Source organism: Pongo abelii, chromosome 12 (assembly GCF_028885655.2).
Source record: "Pongo abelii isolate AG06213 chromosome 12, NHGRI_mPonAbe1-v2.0_pri, whole genome shotgun sequence".
NCBI lineage: Eukaryota > Metazoa > Chordata > Mammalia > Primates > Hominidae > Pongo > Pongo abelii.
Window position 1 is genome coordinate 25,955,216 of NC_071997.2, and position 12,287 is coordinate 25,967,502.

Sequence of the window (12,287 nt, forward strand, 5' to 3'; positions counted from 1 at the left end):
ACCCTTCTTTTACAAACCTTGCCATTCAATTCTGATCCACCCCCTCCCAGGACCAAAGCAGCACTCCCTAGGCCAAGTACAACCATCCATCTGTCCTCAGGTATCCAGTGGGTCAGGTCCATCTTCAGCCTAATAGTCACAGCTGACCGGGTCCTACCAATTGTACCTCCAGTTCCCCAGGTAGCCACTGGAGCATACAAGAGGATAGCAGCTTCAACACTAACTAGCCAGCTACTTCCCAGCAGTGACTTCTCAACATTGGACTCCTGAAAGCCACAGTCAAATATCCTGGGGTAGCTACCTTTGCCTGAGCCCTACTGCCAGACACTTGACTCAATAGGTGTAGGGATTTAGCTTTGAAGAAAAAAAAAAAAGCTGGATAATTTAATTTTATTTTTTTGAGAGAGTCGCACTCTATCACCCAGGCTGGAGGGCAGTGGTGTGATCACGGCTCACTGCAACCTCTGCCTCCCAGGCTCAAGCCATCCTCCCACCTCAGCCTCCTGAGTAGCTGGGAACACAGGCACATGCCACCACACCCAGCTAAATTTTATATTTTTTGTAGAGACAGGGTTTCACCATGTTGGCCAGGCTGGTCTCGAACTCCTGAGTTCAAGCAATCCGCCCACCTCAGCATCCCAAAGTGCTGGGATTACAGGCGTGAGCCACCATGCCTGGCCTTTTTTTTTTTTTTTTTTTTTTTTAAGAGATGGGGTCTTGTTCTGTCACCCAGGCTAGAGTGTGGTGGTGTGATCATGGCTCGCTGCAGCCTCAAACTCCTGGGCTCAAGGGATCCTCCTGCCTTAGCCTTCTGAGTAGTTGGAATACAGTCAGGTGTCACCATGCCTGGCTTTTATTTTATTTTTTGTAGAGATAATGTCTTGCTATTTGCCCAGGCTGGTCTTGAACTCCTGGGCTCGAGGCATCCTCCTGCCTTGGCCCTCGAAAGTGTTGGAATTATAGGCATGAGCCATCGTGCCCACCCCACCCTCCACCAGAGAATTTAATACACAGCCCAATTTTCAGAACGACAGCCCTTTCACATCCAGTATCTCATTTTGACCTCACAATGACTTGTTGTGGTAATCTTTAAGATTAGGACAGGCTGGGCTCAGTGGCTCACACCTGTAGTACGAGCACATTGGAGGCCGAGGCAGGAGGATCACTTGAATTCAGGAGTTTGACACCAGCCTGGGCAACATAGCAAGACCCCGTCTCTAAAAAATACAAAAAATACAAAAAATACAAAAAATTGTCTGGGCGTGGTGGTGTGCGCCGGTAGGCCCAGCTAGTCGGGAGGCTGAGACATTTTACCCCCGGGGGTCAAGGCTGCAGTGAGCCATGATCAGGCCACTCCACTCCAGCCTGGGTGACAGAGAAAGACCCTATCTCTTAAAAAAAAAAAAAAAAAAAAAAAAAAAGACAAGAACAGTTCATAGAGGCTCCAACTCCTGAATTTAGAGATAAGAATTAAAGATTTGCTTTAAGATACTCTAGAGGAATATCATGTGTGTGTGTTTAGAAGGGTAGGATGGATAAATAAGAAGGGTAGGATGTGTGTGTTTAGAAGGGTAGGTAGGATAGAAAGCATCAGGATGTTGAGAACTGCTGCAGCTGAGATATGGGTGGACAACACTCCCTCCAGCTTCATGGATGTGTGAGAGTTGCAGTAAGGAAAAGCTTCTCAAAGTCTCGCCTGGAGATGATGAGGAAATATGCTGGGTATGCATTTGTGGTGTTTTCTAAATTTCCCTGAGGGAAGGAAAACTGTAATTAACTATAATCTAGTAAAGTTCATTGTGACCCATCCAATATAATGTTGTCATAACTAAAGAGAGAGGCGTCTGCAATCTAGAAAAAGAACAGTCAAGGGATGAAGATAAGTCAGAGTTGTATCAGTTCTGTCCAGGAAAGAAAGTGCTTCTAAGTAACCTCTGTTAGATCTCCATATAACTTTATTCAAATAAAGCCTATTTTCTGAGCATATTTATAAAGACTTCCAGCCTAACGTTCTAATCCTCTTGGCAGTTTAATTTTTCTGTATAAATTAAGAAATTAGTATGTATTTGGGTTTATCACTTAGTTATTAGTTTAGTCAGAGTGACTTAGCTCTCCCAGTCTGTTTATTTGCAGGGGAATTGATAAAAACCAGTATCCTGAGGACCAGATCTCAGATCTATGGTGGCTCCTTGCAGTGGCAGAGCTCCCACAATTCAGCAATGCCTCTGGAGATCCAGATGCTTGCTTCCCACAGAGTTAGGGCATAAGATTCGCCAAGGATCGCAGAATGGGGTGTGGTGAAGGAGGAGAACTCTGGCATATCTGATTAGAGTTGGAATGAAACATCTGCCTTTTTGAGACCCAGCTGTACTGTATGATCTCAGGAAAATTACATAATCTCTCTGAGTCTCAAATCTTCTCTCTGTAAAATAAGTGTGATGAAACCTACCACAGTGGACTGCTGAAAGCATGAAATGAAGGACTGGGCTGGGCACAGTGGCTCACGCCTGTAATCCCAGCACTTTGAGAGGCCAAGACAGGCAGATGACCTGAGGTCAGGAGTTTGAGACTAGCCTGGCCAACACGGTGAAACTCCATCTCTACTAAAAATACAAAAATTAGCCAGGCGTGATGGCACACATCTGTAATCCCAGTTACTTGGGGGGGCTGAGGCAGGAGAATCGCTTGAACCCAGGAGGTGGAGGTTGCAATGAGCTGAGATCATGCCACTGTACTCCAGCCTGGGCGACAGAGCGAGACTCTGTCTCAAATAAATAAATAAGTAAAAGAGATGGAGAGTCTCTGGAAGGTTTTGAACAGAGGAGGTTGTAATCTAACCTATATTTTTAAAGGATCACTCTGGCTACTGACTTGAGGAGTGACTGTAGAGTAGAAAAAGTAGGAGCAAAGAGACTAAGCAGGCAGCTGTGCGGTTACCCAGTGAGAAAGGGAAGGGCTGGGGGCTGGGTGGGGCTACTGGATGGGTCTTAGATATATTTTCAAGGTACAGCCAGCAGGGTTTGCTGATGGGAAACACAGAGGTCTAAGAGAAGGAGAGGAGTGGGCCAGGCACAGTGACTCACACCTGCAAACAACACTTTGGGAAGCCCTGGCGGGCGGATCACCTGAGGTCAGGAGTTCAAGACCAGCCTGGCCAACATGGTAAAACCCCATCTCTACTAAAAATACAAAAATCAGCCAGGTGTGGTGGCACATACCTGTAATACCAGCTACTCGGGAGGCTGAGGCAGGATAATTGCTTGAACCCGGGAGGCGGAGGTTGCAGTGAGCCGAGATCATACTACCCCATTCTAGCCAGTGTGGCAGAGCGAGACTCTGTCTCAAAAAAAAAAAAAGAGAGAGAGAAGGAGAAGAGTGAAGGATGACTCCAAGATTTTGGGCCACAGCAACTGGAAAGATGGAATTGCCACATACTGATAGAAGGGAAATTATGGAAGATATGTCTTTATGGAGAAAAGATAAGTAGTTTCGTTTTGGTGATAATAGGCTTATACGTCTATTGGACATCTAAGCAAAAAACAAGTCCTCAGAGCCATACCATCACCCCAGTAAGACCAAATTTTCAGTCTTTAAGAGAAGCTAGAAAGTCTCTCTAAGCCTTCTCTGGCTCAGGAGGCTGTCCAATTACAAAAAAGAGAGAGAGAAGCTGTTGGGTCAGGGAATGGTGGCATACACCTGTAATCCCAGAACTTTGAGAGGCTGAGGAGGGAAGATGGCTTGAGGCCAGGAGTTCGAGACCAGCCTGGTCAATATAATGACACCCCATCACTACAAAAACATTGAAAAAATTAGCCAGGCATGGTGGTGAGCACCTGTAGTTCCAGCTACTCAGGAGGCTGAGGCGGGACGATCACTTGGGCCCAGGAGTTTGAGATTACAGTGAGCTATAAACATGCCACTGCACTCTACCCTGGGTGATAGAATGAGACCCTGTCTAAAAAAGAGAGAGAGCGGGCCAGGCGTGGTGGCTCATGCCTGTAATCCCAGCACTTTGGGAGGCCAAGGCAGGTGGATTACCAGAGGTCAGGAGTTCGAGACCAGCCTGACCAACATGGAGAAACCCCATCTCTACTAAAAATACAAAATTAGCCAGGCATGGTGGCGCATGCCTGTAATCCCAGCTACTTGGGAGGCTGAGGCAGGAGAATCTCTTGAGCAAGGGAGGCAGAGGTTGCAGTGAGCCAAATTGCGCCATTGTACACCAGCCTGGGCAACAAGAGCGAAACTCCATCCAAAAAAAATAAAAGAGAGAGACAGAGAGAAGCTGTTAGGGGTCAGGATGGCGGGAAATTTATCAGTGGATCAGTGCTCAGTAAAGAGAATTTTCCCTCACCTCTTGTGATAGTCACCTCCAAATGGCCCCCATGATTTCCCCTCCTGCTATTCATGCCCTTGTATAGTTCTTTCCCACACGATATTAGGTTGGGTCTATGTGACCAATAGAACATGGAAGAAGCAGTGATATGGCATTTCGAAGCTAAGTCACAGAAGACATTGTGGTCTCTACCTCGGTGTTTTTCTCCTCGGATCACTTACTCTAGGGAAAGCCAGCTACAATATTGTGAGCAGCCCTTCATGCAGGTCCTCATGGTGAGAAACTGAAGCCTCTTGCCAACAGCCAGGAGAGTGAGGTTGGAGGTGGATCTTCCAGCCCCAATTAAAGCCTTCAGGTGACTGCAGCCCCAGCCAACATTGACTGCAACCCATGAGAGAGTCTGAACCAGAACCACCCAGTTAAATTGCTTCCTAATTCCTCCCCACAGAAACTGTGACATCATAAATGCTTATTGTTTTAAGCCACTGAGTTTTGGGGATAATTTTTTATGCATCAATAGATAACTCACGCCGGGCGCGGTGGCTCACACCTATTATCCCAGCGCTTTGGGAGGCTGAGGCGGGCGGATCACCTGAGGTCGAGAGTTCGAGACCAGCCTGACCAACATGGAGAAACCTTGTCTCTACTAAAAATACAAAAATTAGCCAGGCGTGTTGGCACATGCCTGTAATCCCAGCTACTCGGGAGGCTGAGGCAGGAGAATTGCTTGAACCCGGGAGGCGGAGGTTGAGGCAAGCCGAGATCATGCCATTGCACTCCAGCCTAGGTAACAAGAGCGAAACTCCATCTCAAAAAAAAAAAAAAAAAGATAACTCACATACCTCTCCAAGTCAAATGAAGGGGATATTCCAAAACAATTTGGAGGCTCCTGCAAAGAAGGGAGACTGGGCTGGGTGCAGTGGCTCACGCCTGTAATCCCAGCACTTTGGGAGGCTGAGGCGGGCGGATCACGAGGTCAGGAGATCGAGACCATCCTGGCTAACACGGTGAAACCGCATCTCTACTAAAAATACAAAAAATTAGCCGGGCATGGTGGCGGGCGCCTGTAGTCCCAGCTACTCGGGAGGCTGAGGCAGGAGAATGGCGTGAACCTGGGAGGCAGAGCTTGCAGTGAGGCGAGATTGCGCCACTGCACTACAGACTGGGAGAGAGAGCGAGACTCCGTCTCAAAAAAAAAAAAAAAAAAAAAAAAGAAGGGAGACTGGCACCTCATGCCACAATCAGACCCCTGCTCAGGCAGTGAACTTGCTCTCCTGCCCCCCTCACTCCTAGAGCAGAGGGAGGAGAGAATTGGAGAGAGAGTTGGGCAGAAAGAGGGGTTGGTGGCAGGGTGCACTGGCGCACGCCTGTAGTTCCAGCTACTTGGGAGGCTGAGGTGGGAGGATCACTTGAGGCCAGGAGGTTGAGGCTGCAGTGAACCGAGATTTCACCACTGCACTCCAGCCTGGGCAACAAAGCAAGCTCTGTCTCAAAAATTAAAAAAAAAGAGGGGTTGGCCCTGGAGTGGTCTCTACTACAACCCCTGGGTAGGCTCCCCCAAGAAGGGTACACACCAGGCAAACGGGACCCCAACAGTGAGAAGCAAGGAGCAAGGAGGCCTGACAGGGGCTGAGCCTCCCACTACGAGAACCAATATCTGGACACCAAATCACACTCAATCAACCAGTAACAACCACGAAAGGAGTGGCGATTAAACTGTGGGAAATTAAATAAAGAGAAATTACCCTTCTTCTCTCTTTCCTCAACACCGGAAAAGTTAGACCTGAGAAGGAAGGGAACGTGTACCAGAACCACCCCATGACCGCCTACACTCAACACCAGACACAAGCGAACACACACAAATATATCCCCCTCCAGCCAACTGCAGCAAATGGAGGGGTGAAAGGCTGACCAAAGCCCTTCCCCACCTCCGAGTCCCTGCAGCAGAAACTGATCCCCAAGCCTGGAGAAGGATGATAGGGAGGGGACACAGATGATATATATCAGAAATGAGATGGTAGGGGTTTTTGTTTCTTTTTTTGTTTGTTCGTTTTGTTTTTGTTTGTTTTCTTTCTTTCTTTCTTTGAGATGGAGTCTCGCTCTGTCACCCAGGCAGGAGTGCAGCGGCACAATCTCAGCTCACTGCAACCTCCTCCTCCCGGGTTCAAGCGATTCTCCTGCCTCAGCCTCCCAAGTAGCTAGGACTACAGGCATGTGCCACCGTGCCTGGCTAATTTTTGTATTTTAGTAGAGACGGGGTTTCGCCATGGTTTCCAGGCTGGTCTCGAACTCATGACCTCAAGTGATCTGCCCGTCTCAGCCTCCGAAAATGCTGGGATTACAGACGTGAGCCATCGTGCCTGGCTTGTTTTGTTTGTTTGTTTTTTGTTTTTGAGGCAGGGCCTTGCTCTGAGGTTGGAATGCAGTAGAGCAATCATGACTTGACTCACTGCAGGCTCGACCTCCTGGGCTCAAGCGATCCTCCAGCCTCAGCCTCCCAAGTAGTAAGGACCACAGGTGTGTACCAGCAAGCCTGGCTAATTTTTAAGTTTTTCACAGAGATGGGGTCTTGCCGTGTTGACGAGGCTAGTCTTGAACTCCTACGCTTAAGCAATCCTCCCTCCTCAGCCTTCTAAAGTGTTGGGATTACAGGCCCTGATTGGGCTTTTAATGCTAAAAGTCATACTAAAGCTATGGAATCTATCCAAGACCTCACGAAGGATACAGAAAGGGAAATGTGACAGAAATGGGTTAAAAGCCTTGAATGGAAAAGAAATAAAACCGTGTCATGTTAAGTCCCCACTGAGTTGAGATCGCTGATAAAAAGATCATAATTTTTTTTTGTTTTTGTTTTTTCTCTGAGACGGAGTCTTCTTCTGTCACCCAGGCTGGAGTGCAGTGGCCCAATCTTGGCTCACTGTACCCTCTGCCTCCCCGGTTCAAGCAATTCTCCTGCCTCAGCTTTCTGAGTCGTTGGGATTACAGGCATCCGCCACCACACCCAACTAATTTTTTTTTTTTTAGATGGAGTCTCACTCTGTCACCCAGGCTAGAGTGCAGTGGTGCGATGTTGGCTCACTGCAACCTCCACCTCCCCGGTTCAAGCGATTCTCCTGCCTCTGCCTCCCCAGCAGCTGGGATTACAGGAGTGCGCCACTGCGCCTAGCTAATTTTTGTATTTTTAGTAGAGACAAGGTTTCACCATGTTGACCAGGATGGTCTCGAACTCCTGACTTCAGGTGATCCACCCGCCTCAGCCTCCCAAAGTGCTGGGATTACAGGCGTGAGCCACCGTGCCCAGCCTATTTTATTTTATTTTATTGAGACAGAGTCTTGCTCTGTTGCCCAGGCTGGAGTGCAGTGGTGCAATCTCAATTCACAGCAACCTCTGCCTCCCGGGTTCCAGTGATTCTCATTCTTCAGCCTTCCAAGTAGCTGTGATTACAGGTGCCCACCACCATGCCCAGCTAAATTTTTGTATTTTTAGTAGAGATGGGGTTTCACTATATTGGCCAGGCTGGTCTCGAACTCCTGACCTCAGGTGATCCACCCACCTCTGCCTCCCAAAGTGCTGGGCTTCAGACGTGAGCTACCATGCCCGGCCTATTTTTTAACTTTTGTAGAGATGGGGGCAGGGGCGGGGGTGGGTTGGTGGTAGTGGTCTCACTATGTTACCCAAGCTGGTCTCAAACTCCTGGCCTCAAGTGATTCTCCTCAGCCTCCGAAGTGCTGGGATTACAGGTGTGAACCACTGCACCCAACCCTGAGAAGGATTCTTAACCTTTCCAAATCTCTATTTGGAAAATGAGACTAAGAATGGTACCCCTCCCAGTCTCCTTGCAGGGCTGAGGTGAAGGGGGACAGAAGCAGTGCATTCAGCAGGTAGAGGGGATACTGCAGCTGACATCTTGAGGCTTCCATAACCTCCATTTAGGGACCTCCTCCTTATATAAAAGCCCCAGTCAGACCCCTGATCAACCCTTCTCGGTCCCGTCCCCACTGTAGATGAACTGCAGCCAGAGGTGCTTTGATTGTCCGTGCCTGGGCAGTTGCCCATTCCTACTGGAACCCTTGGAAATGGAGGAGGGACAAGTCTCCAGAAAAAGGGGAGGTACCACGCCTGGAAGAAAGAGGACAGCAAGCCGGACAGATCCAAACAACAGGTGCCCACTACATCTGATGATGCTGATTTTGCCTTCACCTTACAGAGGTCAGCTGCAATTCTTTCCTGTGTTGCCCAGGCAGAATTACACATCCAGGAATTTAAATCAGCATTGAACCTGTTTATCTGATCCAGTCCTCTTATGTTAAAGATAAAGGCCCCGAGGCCCAGCAAGTTGAGCTGGTTGATAAATGTCTACAGGTAATTGGCACCTTGGCAATTGTTTGGGACAAACCTGAGAAACTCTGGATACTTGGGAATGAAGATCTCAAAGGCTCTATGGATTTCTGGGTGAGTTGGGACACAATAAGATTGAGGAATCAGGAACTTGCCTCATTAGTATGCCCAAGGTGATTTATTGCCACATGTGAGTTGTGCCAAGTTCTGTGGGTGTGGGTGCCACTTACGTAGGCTGGAGCCTTCTAACGCCCACCAGTCCCTGCAGCCTTCCTCCCAGAGGAATTCCACTGGGATGCCCACGAGCAATATATGAGACCAGTATTTTTCAAATGTGGATCAGTCAAGAAATCAATTTAGTTGGATCAAGACACAGATTTTAAAGAAAGAAACAGAACTTCTATCAATACATATAGTCTCTGGAAACAGAATTGTAATTTTACATATAAGGCCACTGGCCAAGTGCTTCCCACTCATTTCCTACCCCTGGGCCCCAAAAGTATTATTCCTACTCCACTTTATTTTTCTTTTTAGAGATGGGGTCTTGCTGTGTTGCCCAGGCTACAGTACAGTGGCTAATCATAGGACTAATTGTAACATGCTGCAGCCTCAAACTCCTGGGCTCAATTGATCCTTCTGCCTCAGCCTCCTGAGTAGCTGGGATTATAGGTGCACACCACTGCACGCTCATACCTCTTTTTTAAGGGAAGTCCAATTCATTCCATAAATGCATATGGAATGCTGGGCACTCCTGATACAGAGATGACTATGATACAGTTTTTGTCCCCGAGGGATTCTAAACCCAATAAGAAATGGCCTCTAGCCCAGAGTACGGTAGAGAAGGTAATAAAGAAGGCAGATGGTGGCAAAATACTTAACAGAAAAATAATCCCTGGGCACTGGGATGAAGGTGAAGGAGGACCAACGTTTTCTACTTTATACACTGTGTTATTTGAATTTGTTGCAGTGAACATGTATAACGTTTGCATTTTAGAAGCCCAGTAAAAATAGAAAATTACACAAATGATCAAATGATTGAAATGTAATTGAAAATCTTGGACTGGGGAAGGAAAAGGAACTAATATTTATGGAGCAGGGCTTTCAAACTCTGGCTCATTTCGTCCTTTTGATGCAGCGAGAAGGGTCTCTTGATCCCCATCTTATTTATTTATTTATTTATTTATTTTTATTTTTATTTTTTTTTGAGACAGAGTCTCGCTGTGTTGCCCAGGCTGGAGTGCAGTGGTACAATCTCAGCTCACTGCAACCTCCGCCTCACAGGTTCATGCCATTCTCCTCTCTCAGCCTCCTGAGTAGCTGGGACTACAGGTGCCCGCCACCACGCCCGGCTAATTTTTTGTATTTTTAGTCAAGACGGGGTTTCACCGTGTTAGCCAGGATGGTCTTGATCTCCTGACCTCGTGATCCACCCGCCTCAGCCTCCCAAAGTGCTGGGATTACAGGCGTGAGCCACCACGCCTGGCCTCCCATCTTATTTTTAAAATTATTTATTTTTATTTATTTTATGGATGTATTTATTTATTTATTTTAGTCTTGCTCTTGTCACCCAGGCAGGAGTGCAATGGCATAAAGTCGGCTCACTGCAACCTCCGCCTCTTGGATTCAAGCAATTCTCCTGCCTCAGCCTCCTGAGTAGCTGGGATTACAGGCGCACACCACCACACTTGGCTAATTTTTGTATTTTTAGTAGAGACGGGGTTTCACCATGTTGACCAGGCTGGTCTCGAACTTCTGACCTAAGGTGATCCACCCACCTTGGCCTCCCAAAGTGCTAGGATTATGGGTGTGAGCCACCGCACCCGGCCTTTTTTTTTTTTTTTTGAGACAGAGTCTCACTCTGTCGCCTAGGCTAGAGTTCAGTGCTGTGACCTCGGCTCACTGAAACCTCTGCCTCCCAGGTAATCTCCATCTTAAAAATGGAGAAACCAAGGCCCTAAGAGGTGAAGCACTTTGCCCCAATTCTCTGGTTAGCAAGGGACAGAGCCCTTGATATTTTTGCTATAGACTTTTATCCATTTGCCAACTCAGAAAAAGGGTCAGAAACTAGGGACAATGATTCCAAGCACTTTGTTATTACGCCTTTATAAATACTCAGTGTCTGCTATCTTGTTCTTTTTTGTTTTTCTCTAGTGATTTATAGTTAATGTCTTAAAATAACGATCTTTTTGTTTTTGGAGGTGGAAGGAAAAGCTTCCCGGGGTAGCCAGTCTTGGGGACAGAGGGCGGGAGGATGGTGGCATGAGAGAGGGCAGGCCGAAGGACTCCCCACCCAGGCCCTGGTACTAGCAGGGGCTTACCAGGCAGGCCTTGCCTAAGGGCTTGCCAGGTGTCTGACACCGAATGAGAGGCTTCCCTCTCTTCCTGGTTTGCCCAGCCTTTTCAGCTTGAGCCCCTCTGTGCTGTGAAAACCTTTCTTAGGCTCTCTTCCAACAGGCTTCTCCTCCACTCCCGCCTCCTTTCTGTCCTCCTGACGGAGGCCCAAGGGTCCAATGGGGTCTTGCTTAGTCCCAGGTGGCCTCCCCCTCAGCCTCCCTTCTTCTCTCATCATCCACACCTGATGTTCTCCCTCTGGAGGAAAGGGAAGAAAATGAAGGAGAAGACTGTGGCTGCAGGTGGATGGAGAGACACACTGGAGCTAAGGAAATTTACAAGCATCTTCTAAAAATCCTGGCTGTGGGGCTGGGTACAGTGGCTCATACTTGTAATCCCAACACTTTGGGAGGCCGAACTAGGAGGATCACTTGAGGCCAGGAGTTTGAGACCAGACTGGGCAACATAGGCAGACCCCGTCTCTACAAAAAACAAAAAAAATTAGCTGGGCATGGTGGTGCGCACTGGGACTGTGGTCCCAGCTACTCAGGAGGCTGAGGTGGGAGGATTACTTGGCCTAGGGAGGTTGAGGCTACATTGAGCCATGATTATGCCACTGCATTCCAGCCTGGATGACAGAGCAAGACCCCGTCTTAAAAAAAAAGAAAAAGAAAAAAAAGGATCCTGGCCACATCATTTTCATCATTATCATGGTGACTGGGCATGTTTATTGAGCTCTTACCATGGGCCAGGCACTTGTGAAGTACTTATGGCTCATCATTTCACTCAACACTCGAGAATGTCCCAGAGTCCCAGGTCACACAGGCAATCAGCAGCCAAGCCAGCCCCCAGGGCCCTTCAAAGCTGTGCTCTGAACCTCCATGGTGGAGTATACTGCCTTCCATGGTCCTGCTCCCAAGAAAAACAATTTGTCCTGTGGCCAGAGGAAACTTGAAGCCCACTTACATAGTTAATACAAACCCCTTCACCTATGCTGCTCTGGCATTCGACTTCCTTGGCCTGGGCCCACTGATGTGATGCTCTCACTCCCTCCTCTGGCTCAATTAAACATTTGTCTCAGGTAGAAATCATGACATCCTCCTATCCAAGTCCTCATACCCCCACTTGCTGGGATGACCTGAGTTGGGATTTGAGCACCACCCTAGCTAACTCCACGCTCACTCTGTCCTTCTGTAGAGGGTTGCCTGCTCCTTCCTTCCTGAGACAATTTAACGGCATGGATGAGTCCTGCAGATGTTCAGGGCTATCATAGTAGACTCA